Below are 20,434 nucleotides of genomic sequence, written 5' to 3' on the forward strand. Positions count from 1 at the left end.
CTTTGGCACCTTTGTTTTGAAATGTGTACTCAGTTTTCAGTTTCCACTAAACACTCTGGATGAAGGGAAATGAACTCATTGCTCTATTCAACTTACTCACAAATGTTTGTTTAAAATGAAAAATGAAAATATATATCCTAATTAAGTTTTTAAAAAACAACTGCATGTTAAACAATTGAATGTTGGAATGATCTTAGAAAAATCTATCCAGTTAGATTACACAGAATTTAGAGTAATGAAATTTTATTTTTTTTCTATTTTGTGAATATAAAAATAACACAATGTATTGTACATGTTAAGTTACCAGGAGGTAAGATTCTTTACAGCACATAATGCTTCTCGATATGGCAGCCTGGAGACCTCAGTGCTCTCTATGCATTTCTCAGAATATTTAAAAATACAACCAGCCACCCACACACATGGCACTGTGTTACAAATCCAATGAATATTTTTACACTACATGTCAGTTAGTTGCTGGACAGCCTATTTGGTCATAAAATCTAAACACTGTAACTCTTGACAGCAGCTACAGAAAATATGGGAAACTTTAAAGCATACGGATGGCCTAGCGTCTCCTTAAAATATCCCTTCAGTCCTGTTTGGCCAACTCTATTAGAAGTAAATGTCGCTACAAAACTCAACATAGAGATAAAGCCAAGCACTTTACTGTTGGAGGAAAATATATCTGTTGTAATCGGGGACAGTTAGAGAGACAAAGCCATCTTGGTCAGCCCTGATTAAAGACCAACTAGTTATGACTCCAAACTCAGAATTTTTGTCAAATAGTAAAAACACAAAATTTAAGCCCAACATCACTCTTCAGTGTGGAAGCTAGTATGGAGGCAAGAAGATAATACTATTAGTAAGGTGTTGAGAAATAGACTCAGAAGAACCAGAGGGATGTCAGACTTTATTTCAAAAAGTGTCTTCAACAAAATGTAGAGGGGTATGTGTAGTTTGTGAGAAGGAGGCTGCATAAGACAAAGAGAGAACAAGACTTCCTGTACAGAAAAGGTGATCTTATTCTATGCTTTGGAGCTTTCAACCTCAGTTTGTCAGGGAAAATAATAGATTTAAAAATGCTGACATTTCAGAGTGAAGTTCGTTCTCTAGATAAAATGCACAAATGCTGCAATGTTAGTAATGACAGACATTTTAACTAGTGTTAAAAGCTAAATACAATTTAAATTGTGAACGCCTTAATCATTTTCTGTTTGTTATAAAGTAATAGAAAAATCTTGCTTTTACCCACTGTGACATTTCCTCTGCCCCAAATTTTGTAATCTGTTCTTACATATATCTGTATATAAAAATATCACCTGGTATCGTCCATGTGCAAGAAAAAGATGGTGAAAAAGAATCATAAGTGAATGAATAGAAACGAAGAAAAACTGGACATGGGCATACTAAGCAATTAAACAAGAAAATGGTTGAGAAGAAGGCTAATAAAAATGAAGGGCCCCATTTTCCGCCCCTGGATCCCAAGCGATAGCTGCCCTAAGCGACTCTCATTCTGTGTGCTCTGCAGAGGAAAGGTCAGTGATATAAATCTAAATCTGAGAAGACTGTTGACTGGGCTGTTACGGCTTTCACCCCCTGTTTCTCAGAAGGCCTGGACATCTGACCCGCATTGATTAGCCTCGGATAAAGGTTCTAACTCAGACTGAAACAGCGCCGGAGAATTGATTGGGCTGGCATTGTTCAGTTTGCAGGACGGAGTGAAAATGAAAGTAATACCAAGGGAAGGAATGCAATAAAAGAATACAGAAAAAAACCAACCAGTTCTGTACTAAAATATAAATCTCATCTTCTCATGTGTGGACCATGAACATAAGCATCTCCAGTAATGCACCAGTCTGTGTCAGAAATATCTCAACAAAATCAGGTGGATACACGTGCGCATGAAAAAGCATGCCGAATTAAATTCCAGCCTGATGATATCAATTCACACATGGGCAGCAAGGTCTGCTACCATGGAGGATAGAGAAGGGCTGAATCAATACAGCATAGCCCTGAATAAAAACTAGCACTTTCAGGTTCACGGATAAAAGAAGCATTTTTCAATTACACATGACTTTTAATGGGTTGGCTATACAAGCTCGAGGCTTTGAGGCGCAGCAGGGGGGTGGAGGTGATTTGGCGCTTCCCTTCACAATGAAAGACACACGCAGAATATATTCTTGTGTGTTGGTTAGAGAGAGAGGGGAAAAGAAAGAGAGAAAACTTTCTAAAAAAAAAAAAGGGATATTCTGTTCTGTTCCTTCAGCTCACTGAAGCGTTCAGTATAAATAGGCACAAGTGTAAACAAACTGGTCTGCATCAATTAGAGCCACCTCAAAAGGACAGACTTACAGGAAGCATGATGCAGGCAGTGAGCATCAGAGCAAGCAAGGCCTTAATGGCCACAGATAGAGAGAAATCAGTCATCCATGGAAATAAACAACAAGCCGGAAAAGTATGAAACCAGCTTCTATCTTACTGAGCCGCTGTTGAGCTTGTTTCGCTTTATTTTCATTCAGAGTCAAAGGGCAAATCTCTTCTCTGGATCCGTTTGTTTACAGGGAGGTACTGCTGGCTCCATGACCTGTTATGTAGGTAGTGTCATTTGGCAATAAAAGCTAAATGAGCAATTGACAATAAAGTTAAATTGAGCAAGGACCACAATAAATTTGAGCTAATTTAATTTTACTGTGAGGAGAACAAAGTGCAAGTTAGAAAAATGTTCATGTAAACCCACGCTTGTTAAACTCACTCCAGTCAGCCAGAGGATGCATGATGAAGAGCTATGAAAACGGATTATTAGTTTAAAATTTGGAAATAATATTGAAATTTCCCAAATATTTCATATTTCTGATATTGTATCAGTTTTTTAAAGAAGATTTTTATACTGTATTGTCATTTATTTAGGTTCTGATCCTTGTCTGAGCCAGTTGATTGTAATGACATATTATAATATAATATATAACCAAAATATTTCTAGTCACAAGTTCAACAGAAGAAACCAAACCATCACACCACCACTAACATATTCTTGATTTTCTTAGGCTGAGGAATGATTTGCTGCTTAAAAATTAATTGTGTTTAAATATGACTTAATAAGGAAAATGTTTAGTTTTTTTTCGTTTTTTTTATTTGGATGAGGATTGTTTGAATAGGCTTTTCACCCTAATAAGTGGATTTTGTATTTACTCAGATTACCTTTGTCTGATATTAAAATTTGTTGTCAATAAGTGTTTAAAAATAAGCAAAGTTAAAAAATATATATGTTAGGGGAATAATACTTTTTCACTGTGCTGGGTTTGAAGATTGACTGCTTGTGAGAGCATTCAAGTCAAGTTTTGCTTTTGAACTTTGCCTTGGATATGAAAACACATATCAGAGGAATTAAAGTCAAAACACAAAACTTGTTGAAATGTTTGTGTCCTAACCTCTTTGATGTTCATCTACTTGGGAACCAAAAAATGTCGTTCCCAGGTGAGTTACTCACATCAATGTGACTATTTTTTTGTTGTCATGAAGTTTTATTTTTGGAATCATGCTTCGTGATGAAGGAGAAAATAAATGAAATGACCTACATACTGAAATAACCACTAGCATAACAAAGTCAACACACACAGCAAGGTTGACAATATTAAGTGGGAAATGCAGTAGACCAAGGGTATACAACGTAAAAATCTTGCCACAATTTTAACCATAAAAAGTATGCTGGGTGGCCTTTTCCAATGGAAATTAAATTAATACAAACAGATAAAATAATTAATGAGTTGTTTTGTTGTTGTTTTTTTTTGTCTCCTAGAATATAAATCCTTAAAACAAATTTTGATGTATATATTTTGTTGGGTTGCTGGTCAATTTCCTACTTTGCCATTTTATAATTTTGTCTTTATAGTAATTTGTGCCCAATTTTTAGAGGTATACATTTCATCTGTCTGCCACTTCATGTCTGCGTTGACAATTAGTTATTTAGTTTGTGACCTGAAGTGAACTTGGGTTATGCAGTAGGGTAAAGAACCGGAAAACATCATTGAGCCTGCATGACTGAAATCAACAAAATCATATTTTCAAATTTAAATCCAATTAAATTGCTGCTTCATGATGCTAGAAACCTTCAATATGGCTGATTTAAAACAAACATAAATGGGCCAAAATTCCTTCACAGAGAAGTACAAGGCTCAATGGCAAAAAATATTGCATTAGTACAGACCATTTACTCATTGTCCTACATATTTGTAACATTTTGGGTTTTTTTTTTAAATCAAATCAAGTTATTTTTGTCTCTGGCAGACAAAAAAATAACTGTTGAAGGACAGGTTAGGATACATAAATATGGTCTTAAGGTACACAGTTGCACTAGGTATAACTTTTTGATGATGAAGGTTAACTGCTTTAAATTGTTGCGTCACAGAGATAAGAAACTGGAAAACCTTGTTAATGTACCTTGAAATCCTCCAATTCGCTCAAACTTTATTTGATGTATTTTGTCTTTTTGGAAAATGAGCACAAGGTTGATTTTTGACAGTTTTTGTTATTGTACGAAACCTTATTGGTTACATTTGATCCTTGTTTTTTTTTTTCCTTCACATTTGATCAGTGAACAGCTTTGCCACAAAGCTATATCTCACTTCAGTCCCTATTCCCCTCCACATTCGTCTTTGCCTACATCCTCTGTGATGTTAATCCTGGACTGACACTAATAGGCTGAGGCTGTGTTTATATAGCCACTCTCATCTCTTAGAGGATTAGATGGACAATTGCCCGTCTGACACTGAAGTGGTTAAAAGAGCAATGCAACAAAACTATATGTCTGAAAGTTCCTTTTGCTGCCATTGTGAGAGTGACTAATACAAATTTGAGACTTTAGCACTGAGACTGTGCTGTGCTGCATTTGTGTTCTAATCCTTATTTTTGCATCTCGGTTAAGATGGACTCATAAACAGCAAGTATAAACTGTTGGTAATGTATTATAGGCTCACTATGATCCGTGATCCCACATTTAATGGGAGGACAGCCTGTGATTAATGGAGCGCAATTTCACCAGTGAGACTAATTTAGCCAGTAATTGCTCCAAAGATTCAAGGAATACACCACAGTAAGAGCAAGGCCTGCTTGATAAAGAATTTGCCTCTAAATAATACATAATAGTAACACAGAGTCCAGGCAATATGCTCTATCAATGCTGCCAGATAGCTGTAGGTGCAAGTTTAGAGAAATTGTAATGTCTTCATAACTAATTACTCCCCAAAATGATTATATCATTATATTATTTTGGGGAATGGAAAAACAAATGAGGGCATTGGACCCTTTTCCAGTTCAAGACCATCCCAGCCACTTCACTCTTAAATGCAAACTGCTCCAGAAAAATCTGAATACTGCGATCTGATGAAACCAACAGAACTGGAGACATCTTGGCTGTGCCTACACATTCTGTCCATAAAGGTCATGATGTGACCAAATAGTAAATGTACTTATCATGCTATGCAGATGTGGTTTCTAAGATAATTCACTCACCTCTGCATGCTGAATCATTGAAGTGGGGCCAGTCGAAGGACAGTCTAAGCTATTTTCTGATAAACTTAGCTGATAGTCTTGTGCTTTGATCAGCTGGTTAGCCACTTATTGAAGAAAAACAAATCTATTCCCTGTATTCCAAAGCACATGTACTAGTTCGCATCATGAGCAACACATATTTTATTGCATTACAATATTATAATATTTGATGGGCATGACTTTGGATATACAAAAAACTCAACAAAAAAATTAAAGTGAAATGGAGCTATTTTTTATATTCTTGCTATTTATGCAGAACGTAAGTTTTGGAAATTTGAGCAGTCACATAATCTATTTTTTCATGACAATAGTTTGAGGCTAATCTCATGCACTTGTTAGAATAATTTAATGGTTTTCTTTTCTAAAAGGTGCAACTGGAGCATCTCAAAATATATTTTTTTATACATATTCTAATAAAGAAAGGTACTTTCAAAGAAGCTGTGAGTAGCCTGTTTTTCTTACAATGCTAAGGGCATCTATAGTCTTCAAAAACATTATCATGACTTCACAGATGATAGGTACATCATGCAAACACACTAAAATACTCAATTGAAATTAAAATGTTCATATATTTCCCCAAGCGTGACAACCAGTGCTTTAAGGATTTGCTTACGGGGGGAAAACAAAATCAATATTTTCTTTTCTGATTCAGTTTTTACTTTACTCTGCTGGTGTTTACATTTTTACTGAAACTACAAAGTGTTTCTCCAAACTGTACACATATAGTCCACATTTGGGATTTTCTAAGAGATCTTCAAAGTAACCCCAGTGATCAGTAGATCATTTGAAGTTTTAACATTTTACAAATGCTAAAAAAAAGGGGGGAAAAAAACAGTTGTAGCTGTAGTCAGTATAACAAGCTGTTCCATTGTTTTCTAAAACCGCTATGCCTTTAAAGAACTGCTCTTTTCCCTCTAAATGACCCTTTTCTCTCCTACATCAGATATTCCCCCCTCCCCACCCGACTCTCTATTTCTGCCCACTGATGCACCATCAATAATCCAGCCTCTTTAACAAGGCCGAGGCTTTTAGAGCGAGTCTCGCCCATGTAGATCCCTGCTGGCTGCTGTGTGGTCTCCTCCTAATGAAAAAAATCCTACATTTTGCTCTACAAGGCTGCCTGAACCTCATACCCTGGAATGTTAATAATAGGTGAAAGCTTAAAAAAGTTTTGCTAAGATGTGGAGAATATATTTATTACAAGATGTTCTTGTTTATATTTAGGTGCAATGGGGAGGATTCCTAATGCATGAATAACTCTGACATGCTTAATCTACCTAGAAATAATTTTAAGTTTTGATGTAGAGAAAAATAAAAAAACAACCTTCAATTTCAAGTAGAATTTTAATAACCAAGGTGCTGTGGTATGATTATAGCTTAAGCATGATTCAGTTTAACAAATTCAAAACATTCTAAATTTAATGAGACATCCTTCCTGACCATTAAAAAAAAAAAAAAAGAATGCACAAGTGATTGGATACTACAATGTGGGTCAAAAATGGCATGGCAAGCTTTAAAATTAATGTGTTCTGAGACTCTTTTTTATTCTTATACTAGTTAAGGACAACTATTTGTAATATGTGTTGCTCTATGATTGTGTTCACACACAAATGAATTCAAGGTTAAAATAATTTCATCTTGAGCATTTTGAGAACATTGAATCGTTTTGGAAATTGGACATGAAATTGCACAACACCAATCGAATATCAGCATTTACTTTGTTTGCCTGTGTGTGAAAGAGCATGTATGTGAAGGTGTACGTATCTGTTCATCCAACATCTATAGAACTATTTCACCAGAATGCCATGCAGCTATGACATATTGATGAGGAAACATAAAAGGACAAGAAAAATGTGATTTCTAAGCAAACCTAATTATCAATATGCATCCACACGTGCCAGAGCTAAAACACACAGGAACATCTGAGCGACACAGGAAAGCTAGGTGCCTAATTTAGCAAACTACACAATGTAAAATAGGCTAATTAAGTGATAGATGATAACTAATAAGATATATTCTTTCACACAGTAGTCCTAAATGAGACACAGACACACACACTATAAATCAAGTAAATTCAACTAGCTTAGAAAACTATTAAATAATGATAAAAAAGGATGGCAGAATCACACACACCTGCACAAGCACACACAATAATAATGGAGATTTATCTCTCCACTGTTGCGACATGAATGCTCAGGTTGAAGGATTGCTGCACCGGCTTATCAAGGAGGAGTGAATTGAGTCAATGACTCAATGTAATCTGTTGGGTTTTCTTAAATACAAAGTTTTTAGTTTTTTTTATCAGTTTGAATGAAGAACTTAACTTGAGTAACTGTTTGAAGATCATGGTCAACAAAAATGTGTGATTGTATTGCAATTCCTTTGTTTGCAAAATTTCCTGAGAAAAAATATGTTTTCAATCTGGAGTGTCTGATAAACACCAAAACTCAAACATCCACATAGTATAAGTATCATGGTGCAGTGAAGACGTGTAGCAATAATTTAAAATGTTGACAAAAGAGAAACTGGATGTTTGTCTAAAATTAATGAAAATATAGAATTAAAACTGATTTTGGAATCTATCAAGATTTTGAAAGCAAGATTACAGTAAAGGGACTGTAGGGAGTTCTGTCAAATGCTGATTCTGCTGTAAAACATGAGGAAAATCTCTGGTATTTCTATATGTCTGGTCTAATAGGTAGGATTGCACAAACTGTTTTTTTTCTTTCAAAGGAAATATCAACATCCAGCTAAACATGTTTTAAATCTTCTGAAATAGCGTGCTCCACTGTGACAGAACCAGACATGAAATTCTGGGCCGCAATTCCAAAAAGGCTGTTTAACAGAAACAACACTGGACATTGTGGGAGGAACACCGTACTCACAGTGAAACATGGTGGTAGTATGAGCTGGGCTCAGTTTTCTTCAAATTCTTCAAATTGAAGAAGTTGGGGGGTTTTTTCAAGGTGAATAAAATTATAATCAGACTCTAATATCAGTCAGTTTTGATCCAAAACCTTTGGACATTTGGGTATTTTCTAGAAAGCTGAAGGAGAATTTCATTTTCCAGTTTCACCATGAGTCCAATAATACATTGAAATCAACAAATAACTTCACCAGAGGAAAGATAAAGTTTGAATTTTAATTAGTTCTGGAACTAAATTTGAGGAAAAACTATCTGGGTTCCAAGAGGAGCACCGTGGACAACAGATGTCCGTGCAATCTGATATGGACAATTTTTACAAGGTAGAGTTAAAAGTCAAGATGGCATCTTGACTCCCACTAAAGACAGCTGAATGCTTAAGTTAAAACAAACATTTTACATTCTTGTTTGTACTAGTTAATAAATATGAAATATTAAGAAGAGAATATTTTTACATGGTTAACATTCTCTCTTGAGACATGTGCACAGAGTAGTCTGTAATGAATAATATTTTGTCTAATATGTTTTCTTTCTCCACAAACACATGTTTAATAAACAAACGGAAAGGATTAAAAGCACATCTACTCCGTGTTTCTCATCAAAAATTCAAAGTCCTATGAATATGCTAATGCAGCGATGCCTCTCGGCGCAGTGGCACGCCACATCACACCCACTACTGCAGTGGCGGTGGTCTGATTACACTTCAGCCTGAGCGTAGCCGCTCAAATCACACATTTCATTTCATAAATGCTAAATTTAACTGCTGCTTGCATGTATGTGTATTGCATGTGGCCTGCAACCTTTTAAGCCGTAAATTCAGGAAGGGTGAGAGGATCAAAACACCACAATTTCACTCAAGATTTGCTTCCTCATGTGCCAACGTGACATTTTCAAAACATTAGTTTTACAGTTTTACAAATATCTGTGGAATGGGGTCTTTTTTGTCTTACAACTAGTATATTGAATGCCATAAAATGTAGATGAACGCATCACGGACTGCTGATCAAGGAAGATTCAACGTTATTTTACTCTTCAGCAGAAACCATGTTGTTTTTGTTTAGCCTTCTTACTCAGCAGGCCTTTTTCACTCGATCTATATATCTTTCAGCGGTGTGTATATGCAGTAAATGAACAGACAACCTCGAAGTGACACAGTCACACAGTGGGAAATATATATTTCGAAGAAATATTACCCTACAGTAACATCATCATCAGACTGACTGAGATGCATGTGGCAATGTGGTCACTTTCAGCCGTCTTCAGTGACATGCTGGGTCTTTGTTTTGATACAGTGTTCCTAAACCCTGTGAGAATCACAAAAAAAAAAAAAAAGACATGGTTATAAATTTTAAAACAGAGGACACTCTCTCCCCTTACAATTCTGCATTGCATCAGAATAACAGAATAACTGTAGTATATATGAATTATAATATGAATTGCAAAAATGCTCCTTGAAATTAGTTTTTTTTTTTCATGTAGGTTGTTACACTATCATTGCATCAGTAATCCATGTGCAGCTTGTCATTTCCCTTAATTGCTGCACATCATGTATCTAGATGATTATACAGCTCAGATATCAGAGTCTGCCATTAAAGGAGGCTGTGAAAAGCCTGTGCTGGAAAGATGATCCAACCAATTAAAGGCTGCACTGATATCACACCTCATGTTACTTGCATAACTTGATTTGTCTTCAGATATAAAGATTAGCATTTCCAGTAATAACCCATCTATTGGCACTCCCTGCTTTCTTTAATGTTGCAATATAATGCAACTTGTCTTTCATCGTCAATAAACACAGACACAAGGCTTCCTTAAACTCTGATTTGCTTTAGCGAGGAAAAGTAAACGCATAGTGAAAAAGCTATTGGGGAGGTGATGTGGCTTAGGAAGAATGTGAACAGCTGGAAATCTAGTGGTATTGTTTGTTGGTTTTGCATTAGGGCTGCACAATACAGTATTAGGAAAACATGAAATATGGAATATTGGTACATATTGCTATATTGTCTTCAGTCTTTCCATTCTATCATAACGCTCAAAATACTCCTGGGATATAGCATCTATGTTTCCAATCAGGTGTGGGCAGCAGAAAGATTGATTTCTCTAATATTTTGGTTGACGCAAAAGTATAAATTTTAATCACCTTGCTTGCACCCAAGGATTTTTGTACAATATTAATATTATGTACACTGCCATCCATATAGCAAAGGCTTTTAATATGCTCTGCAGCCTTATTTTGGACCGAATTCTTCCAGAAAGTTGGTCAAAACTCTGCTGACCACTCAAAGAGCCTCAGCATGACAAGAGAAAATGCTGCCTGACTTTCAATCAATAGAATCTGAGCTTCACTCCTTTAGCTGCAGCACAAACGGTAGCTTTGAGAAGCAGTGCTTGCGTGTGACATTTTAGTCTGCTTTTTCCTTTTGTCTTTTTCTTTTGACAGCATTAAGGCTAAAAGATTTCAAAAATCAGCAACACATTATGCAGAAATTCAACCTGACATCTGATTGCGGCAACATTGATGCCAACAACTCCCATCAAACATTTGCAATGACTGCAGAATAAGTTTTGACCATCCCTCAACGAAAAGACGGTTTTTAAACATTGGAGGGTGTTCGATTATGAAGGACTTGTTTAGGGTCATGCCACAGAATCAAATTTGAGAAAGGACTTCGAAATGGTTACTGAAAGCCAAAAACTGCATCACTGTTACAAATTTTTCCAAAAGAAAATACAATTTAAACACATTTGGGAATTTTAAGGTAAAATCTAATGTTTTTCATAGATTGATTTGAATGTAACTATATGCTACAAGCATATATAATGCAAACATATTTATCGAAAGTTGAATGATAGGAAACATTGCATCAGCAAGACGGATAACCACAGCCTCGAGAGGACTGTTAAGTAAAAAGTGGCTTCACAAGAAGTGAAGTCAGCACATGAGCAATTACAGATACAAATTTAATACTCTCCATGCAGGCCACTCCTGAACCAGAGACGTCCTAACTTTCCCTGGGTACGGTTTCTCAATGGCCCATCGCTCATTTTACGATGGAAGTAGAGTTTGCAAATCAAGAGTAGAGAAGTATAGAATCTAGGTGTGCTTGAGGTTCACTTTAAGTTGTGCATAGAAATGAACCAACATTACTGAAGTAAGATATTTAAGTTTAAGATATCCTTATTGATCTCATGATATACTCTACACTAATTTTTTTCATTATCTGTAAGCCATAATCATAAAATTTACAAGAAATAAAAGCTTGAAATACTTCACTCTATGTGTAATGAATATCCTAGTTTCACATTCTGATTTTTTTTTTCATTTATTCCAATAGTTCTGAATTTTGAATGTGAATAATTCCTGTGTGAATCAAGCTTGAAACTAGTTCTTGTTAAGGGTAAACCAGCACAACAGAGTTACAGTCTGTAATATAAAAGCGCTATGACACCAATGCTTTATCATTTTTCTATTTAGACTCCATTATTCTGTGTAGAAGATTTGACTAATCCTATTCTGTAAAATATAAACTCCTTATTGTACCATCACATATCCAAATTGCTGACTTGGATTGAAATGGTGGATATTTTTCAAAAGCAATGCAATCACGGCTTCAAGCAAATCCAAACCCAAACATTACTAAAAAATAAATACAATTCTAGAACCTGAACTATCGGTAGAGTTGCTTTTTTGTTCATCAGTCTTGGAGGAAACGATTCTGCTCTCACAGAAACATCTATTCCATTCATAAAACGAAATGTCAACACTCCCCTGCGTCTCTTTCATCATGCAGTCAACTGTGGCAGAACACACTGGTAAACAGGACATAACCTTCATCCATCACCATGCTGCGAGAGCCTTCACAGACTAAATTGGCATTTCAGCACAGCCAGCCAGATCGGGAGAGATGATGCAGACAGCACCACTGTGGTAATCTGCAAGAGCTGACCTTACGGTGCATCTATAGAGACTCCCTAAATACCGTCTTGCAACAAACTTCTCGCAGTCAGAAAACCAAATAAATCACAAATTCTTCAGTGTAAAAAAACAAAACAAAAAAAAACTGAATCACAAGCAAAAATGTAATCATCACAGGAGGTGAAAGTTTATTACGTAATAATGTTTTTAAGAAGAAAACCATGCTAAGATGTCTGAAATTAAACCGTTAATTGTTCCCAGCACACACAGGTTGATTATGTACCACGCTGAAGATGCACTGCAGACAACGACGAGAAGAGTGAGGAGGAGGAGGAAAGACAAATTACACCCTTTTGCTTAAAATGTGCCTGGGGATGGAGTGAGATAAAATGATAGAAGTGAGCTGCACACAACACAGAAACGGCACAGACTGCCTTTGTCTCCCTTCCGCTCTGTGTATTAGCAAGTAATGAGCTCCTAATTGTGCAGCCAGGCCGTGGAGTAACTGCAGGGGTTGAAAAGCAGTGGGAATTAACTGTATCTGCCAAATGCGCGAGGGCAAAGAGATTGATAGAGGAACTGAAAGAGAGAGCGCAAGGTGAGAGAGAAACGAAATAAAGAGACGTGAGATATAAAGCCTCCTTATTAAGGAGAAGAGGGTAAAGGGGAAATGATGAGGGCATTACAATGAAAATGTGTATCTCAACAGAATGCAGATGAGGGCAAACAAGCACCAGTGGCCATTTCATGTCCTCCGTATCTACCCTTGTTATAACCGTCTCCTCTTGTCGTGTCTCTTAAAGACATCATCTTTCCAGTGGTAATGAGCTAAAATGTTAAAAAGTTAAATGGAGGGCAGGGGATTACGACGGTATTGAATGTATGACTAGTTCTGACAGCAGGAAATGATTCTGTGACTAAAGTTCATTCCAATAGGATTTTTGCAGATGCTTCCTGTAAAAGGTCAACTCAGACAAAGAGCCATGACAGAAAAAGACATGAGTTATGGTGAAAGAAGGTCAGGAAATCTAGAGAGAAATATGTCTCCGGTAACTTAAAAAGAGCAACTCAAGTTGTTAATTAACATTTTTCTGATGTCCATTAATCTATATCACTGTGCTTATAACAAGGGTTTGGATTATTTTCAATGTGGCTTTTGTGGGATTGATATCTTAATTAGACTCAAAGTTGTCTCAAAGTGGATACATACCAACACATTTAAACAGAGCAGATTTCTGCTACCTTAAAGAAAAAGGTTATTCTCAAAACATTCTAACAAGATATGTTATAAATGCTTTCTCACTCCTGCCACATTTTTGTCCAGATCTATTATCCTCAAACTGTGGTAGACGTTCCTATGACAGCCCTAGGTTTGCCTTCTGAAGAAATGTTAGTATGATCTATTTGCTAAGTAAATAAGACGTATTTCGCCGTGATGTAGAGCTAATAAGCACCAACAGCCAAAACAATGAGTTGTTCACATTCATTTATGCTCCATCAGAAACAGTTTTGTAAAATGTCATTGCTAAGGCAACTTTTCCATTTTCTAGTAGTTGAGAAATCTGAGGGATTTCTTAATTCTTGTGATCCATGACTAGGCTAGTTGTTTCTACAAATGAATGCTAAAAACAATATCTTTGCATTTTACACTTTCAAACACCATAGCAACATGTTTGCTAAAGGAGATTGCATAGTACTCTGTGTGTGTAAAATATTTAAAATGAACAATCATCAACTTGTCAGTTATTATTATTTTTTTAATTCTGCTAGTATAACAAAGGTTTTAGACCCAAGGCAGACCTTTTGGGGGAAAAAATACCCTCTCACCCTAGGAATGAGAACTTCACAGAACCTTCCTGTACCTTTCCAAATGTTAGAAAAACAGAACACATAACTAAGCAGGACACTTCAACAGAACATGCATTGCCAGCTAATAACAATACTTTGTCTGTGATTCATCAGCAAATAAGTGTATAACTAAATAATAAAATAACTATGTAAGACTTATTTTGTTGTGTTCACACCACTTTGCTGTTCCACATAGATAGCTCAAGTACACAAACACCATGGCGTACTTGTGACATAAATTCTTAATTTGAAAGACATTAAGATACACTAGTGTTATTTTGAAAATCAGCCATGGTGTGAGCCAAATTTGGCTCACACCAGCTCACATCTTATCTTGCTGATAAGAGTGTGGAATTTTTTTCTTCTTTTTTATGTTTAGTTTTATTATAACATAGAATAAGAACACTGAGTTCTGCATCATGCTGCAGCATCACATTACATAAGTAGATAATGAGAAAGGACATGCAGTTTTAAGACAATACATAGGCTTTTAACTGAGGACGACACAATACATCATCATCAATCAGCTGAGTGTTGGCATTAATTATGTTGTTGCAAAAGGACTGTTTGGAGTGCAATACTTGTCTTTTATTTCACAGATACATATATAAGTTAGCTGTTGGATGGAGTGTATTTTCCGTATATGCTAAAACCTGACACAGATTACCGTGTCCAAGATTCTAAAGGTCATAGATAATGTTGGGAGCAATAATTTCACAATCTAATTTCCTAATATCTTTAAGCCCTTCTTGCATTTACTAAAGTCAAAGGGTCACAGCTGTTCTAGGGCACTTTAATTAACTGTTATAAGACTAAATATTCAGTAAAATACAAATATTTTGTCTATTTTGTTGGCTGTTTTTTTCAAAAACACAACTGTTTACTGTAAGCTAACATTCAGTTTCTCTTGCTAGTATTTTGTCACACATGATTCCTGTCACTAGTAGCCAACAAAGATCATATTTACATTATACTATCACATAAATTGATAAATTAGTTCCGCCAAAGAAATCAAAGCTAGGCAGATGTAAATATACAATCTAATGTTCTAAATGTTTCTCATGATCATTACAATCCAGACTGTTTTTCCTAGTTGCTACTTAAGCCTTCTTCCAAGCACTTCACTCCCTCTCTAACAATCAGAAGTTTAACTCGGATGCGGAAAGAACCCGGACCTCTATGTTGTCATGGTAATGAGCAAAATGGGTTTTCACAACAGTTCCAAAAAGCTTCTAAAGACTCGCATGACGGGCAACCATTTACTTCTCACTCTTCAACATGTCAGACTGCTGCAATTACATGCAGACTCACATCTAGAGCAGCAGTGCTTTGAAATCAAAATACCAAAACGACTAACATTCTTCCACTTCAGCCACTGTGTCTCACAGCCTTTGCTCAACATTGATTTGCTTTCGCAACTTAGCGGCCAGATGGCTGAACAGGGGTCAGCCCACACTAGTAATGAGCACCTGTCAATTCCCTGCAGCAACATGAGTAGCTTCTATGGCTACATATATGTAACAATATATGTAACCATATATATACATATATATATTTCCATCAAAATTGAATTTTGATGGAAATGGCAAAATTCAAACTATATATTTTGAATTTTGCCATTTCCATCAACCTTTTCTAATGCGATACTTCAAAATGGGCGTGAAAGAATGTTGATGGAAACCACCTTATTAAAATAAAATGAAGCCATGCATGTATGTTTTTTTGTGACTGGGGGAATTTGCATGGCCTTGTTCATTGCAGCCAACCACAAAACACTTTGCTTTTCCAGTCGCCATTGTGTGGTACATACAGCGATAAAAGCAGCTGACAAACATGCTCATCTTTGAGTAGTTGAGTGGAGCTCCGCCTGGGCTCTCAGGTGAGGGGTAGCGTCCGCCGATTGTGACTTAATGATGGGAAAGCTTTTGAAACTGCTCCTTTTCCATACACCAACACAACATTTACTTCTTGATATTTTTTGTTAGCACTTGAACTTTTTCTGGAAGTAGTAAAGACCCAAATGGAAGTACAAATTTGTGCATAAAGAGAATTTTGCCTGTTTTAACTGAAACAAAGGTGGGCACATTAAATGGTACTGTTCTGAGTGCTTTGTCAATGAAGAAAGCATTAACTTGACTTGTAACTTGACAGACAAAATCCATTTTTCTAATTCATCATTCCGTTTATAACCAGTGCATAAAATTAATTAAACCTACAAATTAGTTCATTTTAAAAAGAGAGATAAACTAAGCAAAAGCTTCACTCTGCACCTTTTTAATCAATGTATTCATATAATAAACTTTTGCTGCATTCTACTGTCGGTGTCAGAATGATTGGTATGAAGTGCTGACCAAGTTGTGGTGCAAACAGCAACACCATTCATTTGTTGTTATGCGTAGAAATTCAGAAAGGAATGTGTGACTGCAAAGGTCATTCAGGGAAGAATCCATCACAATCTACCATACGGGGCTTTTTTCAGGATAGATGAGCTCCTGACTTATGGCTGCCACGGTGTGGATGAGAATCACATGAAGGTTAATCATGACGTTCACCAGCCTTATTGGTTTCTCTGTGAGATTTCTTTTAAACTTTCTAGCTTTACAGACAGCGCACACAGATTGAAGTAATTCTTACATTTCTGAGAAAATTGAAGCAGTTATAGTATGTTTTTGGAGGAGCTTTAAAAGAGTTTAAAAGACTCCACATTTGATATTTGGAAAATTCTTAAAACTCTGCAGGACTCAAAACATCTGGAGTTATTTAACAGCTATCATTATTTAACAGCGTTCATGCATGCTGCTCGGTCCTTTAGCCTCTTCCTAATCAACCAGATCAGCTTTGCCATTATTAAATCAATTTAATTATTTACATAAACCACAGTCATAGTAATGATAACAGCTTATAAATAAATGTTCAGGAATATTTATTAGGATTTTATTGTCCTGTAACATGCAGTCTCCAAAATGGAGGTGGCTTTGGCAAACCTCCTTAAAAGTCCCAACCTTTTTGAAGTTGCTGTGTTATTAGGGCATTTGTAGGCCTAAATTATACAAATGGAGGGAGAAACTACTGAGAACTTTTAAAGTCGGGTACTATACAAAGTCATAAATCTTTTTTTTGTTTGTTTTTAGCTTTATATCATATTATAGTGTCATTACCTAATCAAAAACCTATGTGTGGAGTGTTGCTTTGACTCATTCATGCATGTTTGAGAACTGCAGCCCAGACCTCCCCCACACAGCTCCACCAGAGTAGCGGCAGCAGTTAAATTACATCAAAGCAATAAAAAACACACTGCTAGGATATTGGGTAGTGTGCTTTAAAATTTTGTACTGAACTGTCTACATCAGATAAAGAAAATCAAAGAGTAAGATCCAGCAAAAACCTGACAACACATGACAGATGCATCATCCTTCATCTGGTTATGACAAGTGTTCAGATAAGATCTACATCCAACTGTGCTTGTTTTTAAGGTTTAGGACTACTTTAAGTTACAAGGTAACAACCCGTTTCATATCACGCTGCTACTGAAAGTGTCAGCAGATCCACTCAAAACTGATCCCAGTGCTTGGTTTCATCAGCTGAGAAGCACTGTTAGTCAAAGGAAATTCATTTTCTCTAAAAACTTATTTTTTGTGCAAAATAGCAATATAAGATAACTTTTAGATATTTTCAGATACACACCACATATTTATAAAAACACCAACCTGTTTAATACCACACAATAACAGAATTAGCAAACAGAAATGTGGTTAAACTCTTTCATGTTCTTAAGCTCTCTTTGTAATGAGCTAGATATACAAAACTGTCTTTACTTGTAAAACACTGAATTTAGAAAAATAAAACACAATTTTAACATTCACTAAAACATATTTTATTAGGCTTAAAATATGCTTGCATATTGTATGTATACAGCTAGTCTCAACCTGAATCCAACAAACGATCCATGGAGTGAGCTAGACATTAGTATGAAGGAATCTAAACCATAGACTGGTCTATTATGTTTTAGGAGAAGTCCGTCATCAAAAGAAAATAAATGCCTCTATTTTGAATGAAAACAACTGCAAATCTTAATCTCTCAGGGGAATGAATCGCTTTGATCTTAAGTGTAAATTCAGAACTTTGGCAGTTTTCTATAAAATGAATCAGACTGAGCTAGGAATCACTGCATACATTCTTTCAGATTAGCTGTCAATGGCATAAGCTAGGCCTGACCTTCTGTTCAATTTCCCATTCACAATAAATTTGTCTTCCAACCTTATTTTCTGCTCTGTTTGATTCTAAAAATCAGAGCATGATATTTATTGGTTACTCTTCATTCACAAAAAGCAGGGTCTCCCTCGTGTTTGGTATTCAACGAAGAATCGAAAACAATTTGTTTTGTGGCCCAGTCCTGGGGGTTGTTGCCAAGTCATGCTTAACAGTGAAGCAGCATTAAGACAATTAACAGAGATTTGCATTTGATTTTGACTGGCTGAGCTGCTTCTGCAAACAGCACGAAGAATCAGGAGATTATTTCCTGTGAAGAGGAGCACTTCGCCTCCCATGGTACGGGCCCAAGAGATGATACACACTTATACACACATCACACTTCCATCCCACATGCCTTATGCATGCACAAACAAACTATACATACCCTATGAGTTCAAAGGAAACATGGCTGTCAGAAAAGAAAGACAACCGTGGGGAATCAAATTAGAGTATGCAGTCAAAGGAGCTCATGGCTCAGGAAGTTAAGGCTTGTTTGTGTGGCTGCAGAGGTGGAGCAATACCTTTTCCATGCCTTAACTTCCAGTTCTCTTTCCCTCTTTTTCTAACAGAGAAATAATCTCTTACCATCTTGACCCTTTTATCCTCCATTTAACACAGAGAAGCTGCGGATTGAGCTCCATTTCATGGACTGGTTTTCAGGTAAGTAGGTTTGGAGAGTAAGATTAATTGTGACAAATTGGCAATTATTAAGTCAGAAGAACTGAGATTGATCTTATTTGTCCATCTATGCACTCTGCAGGAAAAAAAAGAGGCTGAGGTCCATAATAGCTTTTATGCCCACAGATTGAAATTTCGCCTGAAAGACTGCTAAATTAAACGTGTGTCTGTGTGAATGAGCACACAGTGATAGATGAAAATAATTCAATTGGCACTGTCAACTTAATGTCAATCAGGTGCAGAAGCAGGTGCAGATCCCATGTCTCTTGTGCTTTTTGCAAACAGACAGGATCTCACAGCAAGCAAGATTTAGCTGTCGTCTCCGCTCACTCAATCACGCCTGACCAAGCACACATACTCCCAGAGGTACAGCCGGTGTGAAGTGTCTGCACGCAGAAAGTTTTTGGTGATGGAAATGATTTCACAACTTTTTTTTTGTTTGTTTTTTATGTGACCCGTGAAAAACAAAAATCTTTTGAAGGAAGGAACAAAGGTAAAAAATGTATTAATGTGGCTGCCTTGGAGAGTGAATTGTCTTACAGCATTAAAACCTTTTGGATAGAAGTCTCATAAGCATTGTGCTTCTTGACCTGCCTGGTTTTGTTATTATTTGGAATAATGTTCCAAATTGTATTGCATGACTGTGGGTCTTACAAATGTTTGTCTGGTTTATGGAGCTAATTAGCTTCCTAGCCACCACTAACCACAGCTTGCACAAGGGCTCACTGGCCTCAGCCTTCAGGTTTTTTGTTTTTTTTTCTCTTCATGCCTCAAAGACTAAATACATTCAAAGAAAAGACAGTTTAAAAAAATTTTTTTTTCAAACTTGTCATGTTCCATAAGTGTTTGAACTTCAGGCACCATCTTGCTGTCTTTACTCCTACGCTTCGTTTCCACTGAGCGGTACAACAGAGGTCGATGTGGCCATACCCCTCTGTGGAAACAAGGAATATGTCATCAGGTAAGCCGCTGCAACTGAGGGGAAGGGCTAGTGTCTGTGTCTGTCACACTCCTGTGAGAAATCCGGAAGATAAGGATGGTTCACACACATTTTGGTGCAAAGGAGATCTTGAAAAGAAGTATTCACTTATTATCAGTTATACTGAAAAAAATTATTTGTCATAAATGTAATAATAAAGAATCATATATCATACTTTATATGACTGGTATCATATAAAGTATGATATATGATTGGTATTTAATTCTAATCCCATCCACAACACCAATAATGTATATCTATAAAACGGTGTGCATTTCTATGCAACCACATT

At 36.3% G+C, this 20,434-nt stretch overlaps 1 protein-coding gene across 2 annotated transcripts in view; it reads right to left on the reverse strand.

Moving 5' to 3' along the window:
* ldlrad3 (low density lipoprotein receptor class A domain containing 3) overlaps positions 1-20,434 on the reverse strand; it is a 107,446-nt gene that overhangs the window by 76,482 nt on the left and 10,530 nt on the right. The window contains exon 2 of one of the 2 annotated variants that reach the window (XM_081608052.1): positions 9,664-9,774. The exons of the other annotated variant lie outside the window; for it this stretch is intronic. The gene's annotated coding sequence lies outside the window, so the exon portion shown is untranslated. The remainder of the gene's footprint in view (positions 1-9,663; positions 9,775-20,434) is intronic. 2 annotated transcript variants of the gene reach the window in all.

Source organism: Poecilia reticulata, chromosome 6 (genome assembly GCF_904066995.2).
Source record: "Poecilia reticulata chromosome 6, P_reticulata-male-v2, whole genome shotgun sequence".
NCBI classification, from domain to species: domain Eukaryota; kingdom Metazoa; phylum Chordata; class Actinopteri; order Cyprinodontiformes; family Poeciliidae; genus Poecilia; species Poecilia reticulata.